The sequence below is a fragment of the Callithrix jacchus genome, chromosome 7 (genome assembly GCF_049354715.1).
Source record: "Callithrix jacchus isolate 240 chromosome 7, calJac240_pri, whole genome shotgun sequence".
NCBI lineage: Eukaryota > Metazoa > Chordata > Mammalia > Primates > Cebidae > Callithrix > Callithrix jacchus.
The window spans coordinates 130,861,757-130,867,561 of NC_133508.1; the positions used below are offsets into that span (position 1 = coordinate 130,861,757).

General features: G+C 38.7%; 1 non-coding gene across 1 annotated transcript; it reads right to left on the minus strand.

Moving 5' to 3' along the window:
* Positions 1-3,838: 3,838 nt before the first annotated feature.
* On the minus strand, positions 3,839-3,941 carry LOC118143408 (U6 spliceosomal RNA). The gene has a single exon (XR_004727628.1). It is a non-coding gene; the product is annotated as a U6 spliceosomal RNA (small nuclear RNA).
* Between the last annotated feature and the right edge of the window lie 1,864 nt (positions 3,942-5,805).

Here is a 5,805-nt window from a genome sequence, read left to right on the forward strand (position 1 = left end):
AATAGCCTTGAGAAGGTTAGGTGGGAGGTGAGAGGGGCCTGGTGGTCTGGGGTTTCTCATGGTAAAGGATATAAACAAGGATAACAAGGACAAAATTTGAACCAAATGAGAAGAAATGGTGATTCAGGTTTCCATTTAGAGTCACCCAAGACTAAATGAAATTAATGTTGTATTTGAATGGCGAAAATTAGTTTATAAGATTTTCATTTCAAACCTGAGTTGCTTCCCTTGTCTTCACATGCCCCAGGACCCTGGCCCTCCAGGGGCCCAAGCTGAGAACCTTGCATCCAGGTGGGCCCTTGTACCACTGAACTTGCAGTTTGGCTATAAACCCACTTGGATGAGTCCCAAGATGGATTCAAGCAGGTTGGCCTTGGCAAATTTGGGCAGGATCCTTTCTGCCTCTGGTCTGATGTTCTCCTGAACTCTCACTGCAGAGGCCTGGCCATCCCTCATGTCATACACTAGACCTACTTTGCAAACATCTAAATGTACCTGTTCTGGTACTTGTTCTTATGGTCCTTAAAGATTTCAGTTTTTCTAAGTAAAAGCTAGCTAATTCAAAACTAATTCATCTGATTGTGTTCAGAGGTGCTAATTTGCGGCCTCTTAGTCATCATGTATAGTGTAACTTTGGCCTTCCAGAAGTTACATTACACATGATGGAGACAAAGAAATTACTCCAATGGCTTCCAATACAGGAAAATCAAGATCAATGGTCTTTGAACTTTCTTGTTTATACATTCTCAAAAGAATTTTTAAAAAGATATGAATTCTCTGATGTTTTATAGCAACATCCAAAACTTTTATCATGAAATTAAACAATTGTAAAGGAAGTAAATTTCAGGTTTGTGTTGTAAATATTGGCATTTAAAAATAAAACTGTGGCCAGGCACAGTGACTCACACCTATAATCCCAGCACTTTGGGAGGTCAAGGTGGGTGGATCACGAGGTCAGGAGTTCAAGACCAGCCTGGGCAATATGGTGAAAACCTGTGTCTCAAAAATATAAAAATTAGCTGGGTGTGGTGGTGGGCGACTATAATCCCTGCTACTCAGGAGGCTGAGACAGAGAATTGCTTGAACCTGGAAGGTGGAGATTGCATTGAGCCAAGATTGCACCATCGCACTCTAGCCTGGCAACAGAGCGAGACTCTGTCTAAAAAAAAAAAAAAAAAATTAATTAAAAAACCCTGTCACACAACTCATAAGTGTATCCAATATAAGTATCATGCTCCTTGACACCATTTAAAGAGTATGAGTATCATCCTTTAAAGAGTAAGTTACAAGGTTGTTTATTTAGCTATCAGAAATATAACATTGTTCCCTTTTCTTCTTGAACTTTTTAAATTCTGCTTCCCTCATACAATGTTATAGTTATATATTTTTATGCTTTCTAATTTATTTATTTAGTCTTGCCTAGGCTGGAGTGCAGTGGCAAGATCATAGTTCACTGTAATCTAGAACTTCTGGGCTTGAGCAGTCCTCCCATCTGAGCCTCCCTAGTAGCTATGACTACAGATACATGGCACAGTGACCAGTCACTAATTTGTTTTTCTACCTATCATACTTCTCTGTTAATAAAAATTGTCATTTTAATGTTTTTTGTTTTTATTTTTAAATTTAATTTTTGAATGTGTAATATGTTTATTTGGTTCAAAAATAAAAACTAAATTAAAAATATTCATTGAGAAATTTTATTCTCTCTTGTACTACCTCCATAGGTAATCACTTTTATCAATTTTAAATTTATCCTTCTAGTGCCAGTGTTTCTTCTTTATATAAATAAAAGCAAAATTCAATGTGTATTTTTAAAATTGAATATATATTTATATCATTCCCCCTTTCTTAGCTAAAAAAAAGTTACTTTATTACATTTTTTTTAAACTGCAGAATGGAAGCCTACTAATTAGACTAATGAAAATGTACTAATTCGACCAATATCAAATCACACTCCTGATAACCATCTTTGCCTTCTCTTTTGCCTTGACCTTAAGGTTAGATCATAGAACTCAACTGACATTCTTCAAGGATGTTTCAGAAACCTGTGGTGTTTTCAGTGCTTTGAATTCAATACCAATGAGAACACAGGTTCTTAATAGCAGCCCTTGGCAGACTGTGTTTTGTTTCTTCCAATATTTACAAATTGGGACATTTTACATAAATATCTAGATTCTGGCTGTTTTAAAAATCAGATCAGCTAACCAAACCTCTCACACACAAGCTGATGTGACCTCGTGTGGCACTTGTCCTGCGGTCTGCTATAGTCCCTCTCATTTCCTAGCTTTCTTGCTTCAGCCCCCAGCATTTATTTATCTTTCCCATCTGGTCCCTGTAGGCATTTGACTTAGTGACCTCTGAGTTAAAATCATAGCAGTGACTTGGGAAAGTACACTCAAACAGGAGCTTCTTTGAAGCTTCAGAATGGGAAGCAAGAAAGGAGCAAGGGAAAAGAATAGAGGAAGATTAGGCTCTGGATTAATGATTCCGTTAAAAAGAACCCATGTTTTACCTGAAATTCCTGAAGACAAGTGTTTTTTTCCATATACTCTGTAGTCTATATTCACCTTCTCATGCCACTAGATGGTGCAGGGTATTGGTAAGGCAAGGTGGTGACTGAATTTGCACCGCATGAAAAATGAAGTCTATTGTGATTTAATCACGAGAACATAGACTGAAATGAGAGACAGAGCTCTTTTTTATCTTCTGTGAAAAGGCACATTGGACATTTGAATTTAAAAATACAATGAGTCCCTAATTTTCTACTAACTCTACCACCAAATATTAAGGATCTACTGTGTCGAAAATCTTTTAAAATACTGTTCAGAGTATGGAACACAAGAAACTTATAAAGTAGAGAAGGTATTTTGTGTATCTGCTTTCAATATAGAATACAATGCTTTAAAAAGGAAGAATGATAAGAATTTTAAGGGAAATTATAATTTATTGTTATTAACACCTGGCATAGAGAAGGTACTTCATAAACATTTCTTAAGAGAATAAAAGAATGAATGAATAAATGAAGCATCCAAGAAGATAAGAAGTAAAAAAAATAAAATAGGTTTTAAAAAGGCTTTTATCTGCCGGGCGTGGTGGCTCAAGCCTGTAATCCCAGCACTTTGGGAGGCTGAGGCGGGTGGATCACGAGGTCAAGAGATCGAGACCATCCTGGTCAACATGATGAAACCCCGTCTCTACTAAAAATACAAAAGATTAGCTGGGCATGGTGGTGCGTGCCTGTAATCCCAGCTACTCAGGAGGCTGAGGCAGGAGAATTGCCTGAACCCAGGAGGCAGAGGTTGCGGTGAGCCGAGATCGCGCCATTGCACTCCAGCCTGGGTAACAAGAGCTAAACTCCATCTCAAAAAAAAAAGAAAAAAAAGTTTTTACCTTGAAAGCAGCATTCAAAATCTGAAAGTCATGAATGACAATTTTTATTTTGTTCTTTATTCTTATCAGTGCATTCCCTGAAGAAGTGCCGGGGTTTTGTGGAATAGTTCTTTAAGAGAATGAAACACCTATAATAATTTGGTGCTAAGATTTTTGTCTAACTTAAGGCATAACACTGTAATTCTGGAACTTGAAATTCCTCCTAATCTCAATGTTGCACTAGAAGACTTATATTGAGAATTCAGAGTGACTATGGCAAGAATGTCAGAAAAGAACATCATAGGAGACCTGTCACATGGAAGTTACTGGAAGAGTCACCTTACTGTGGTGAGTTATAGACTTCAGGAGGATATGAACTTGTCCTAAGGCCATCTGATGACATCTTCAGTCTCTGGCAATAGTCTCTGGGATTTTGTATAAACTGTCAATGTCATAATATACAGATTTTAAAAATATGGAATGTCGCACGAATTTGCATGTCATCCATGTGCAGAAGCCGATACTCTTCTCTATATGGTTCCAATTTTACTATATGAGCCCTCAAAGCGAGCATGACAATGTCATAATATTAAAATAGTATTTCACAATAGGGTTTCCCTACTCTCTTAATTTTGTGTGTAAGGATATGCCATGTTCTCCACAGAAAAGGAAAATCACATAGAAACAAACACAGCAAGAGACGACCTGATGGCTCTAACAGACCACTGTTCACTGGGTAGTTTGTTGTGTTTTCTTCCTTCTGATGACTAACCCTAAACACTTCCCAATTCACTTGAGCACAAGAATAACCATCCAAGTCCAGGAAACATTCGATTCCCTCAATGTCATCTCTCAGGTGACAGTAACGATCTTAGAGAATCCAGATGTTTCCTTGCTGATTACCCCCCGTAAAATCCAGTTAGAACCAGCAAATTCAGAAAATGTAAAAGGGTTTCAAACTTCTTGTGGAGTATATTCTTCATCTTTTCCTGAGTTTTTTCCTTTCTTTTTTTTTTTTGAGACAGAGTCTTTCTCTGTCGCCAGGCTGGGGTGCAGTAGCACAGTCCCGGCTCACTATAACCTCCACCTCCTGGGTTCAAGTGATTCTTCTGCCTCAGCCTCCTGAGTAGGTGGGATTACAGGTGTGCGCCACTACGCCCAGCTAATTTTTGTATTTTTAGGAGAGATGGGGTTCCATCATGTTGGCCAGGATGGTCTCCATCTCCTGACCTTGTGATCCACCTGCCTTGGCCTCCCAAAGTGCTGGGATTACAGATGTGAGCCACCATGCCCGGCCAGATTTTTTCTTTTTTTTTTCAATATTTCTTTTTTCCACTAGAGTGGTTAGGAGCTCTACAAGAACCACTGAAAACAGAGTCTCTTTGTTTAGTTCTGCCACTTTTTAGCTATATGACCTTGGGCCAGCTATTTAAAATCTTTATGCCTCAGTTTCATCTTCAGCAACAAGAAGATTAAATGGGTTTATGTGTTATAAAGTGTTCAGCATGATGCTTAGCACAGAGTAGGCACTGGATTTATGTAGAAGGTCTGAAAAAATGTCTAAAATGCCATGCTATAAGGCTGTGTAGGATTACTTTTTTTTTTTTTTTTTTTTTTTGAGATAGTCTTCCTCTGTAGCCCAGGCTGGAGTGCAGTGGCACAATTTTGGCTCACTGGGACCTCTGCCTCTTGGGTTCAAGCAATTCTCGCATCTCGGCCTACTGAGTAGCTGGAATTACAGGTGTCCACTACCAAGCCCTCCTAACTTTTTTGTATTTTTAGTAGAGACAAGGTTTCACTATGTTGGCCAGGCTGGTCTCAAACTCCTGACCTCAGGTGATCTGCTCTCCTCTGCCTCTCAAAGTGTAGGTATTACAGGTGTGAGCCACCACACCCAGCCTGATTTTTCTCCTTATTGAACAAATTGATGGAGCGCCAGCATCTGTAACAAACCTTCCCAAAAAGCTTTAGGTAAAAATTTATTTTTGAGTTATAGGGAAATGGGCTTTTCCTCACAAATTAATCTTCTTAGTAAACAAAACTAGTCCCTTTAAGGCACCGACTCCTGTAAAACTTTTGACCATAGTTACATTAATAGAGATCTTTTTGAACTATGTCACCCATGTCTCTGTCTTATGAAACACTTTGATGAGCATAATCTATTTCTTGATACTGTAGGATTATACAGTACAGAATCACATATCTGACTTCTCAGAGTGGGCCGAGTATGGTCTGCTGATACCAGAGAGGAGAAGAGAACCAGTGTTGAACACATCCACTGGGATGGACTGGAACTTGGTAATGCTGACAGGCCAACAGGTTCAAAATATTTCCAGGTATCAGGCTACAGTTCATGACAGCAGTTGTCAGTGTTGGATTAGGCAGCAACTGAATAGAATCAAGTTGACACAGAATCAAATAGTTCAGAGGGAGAGA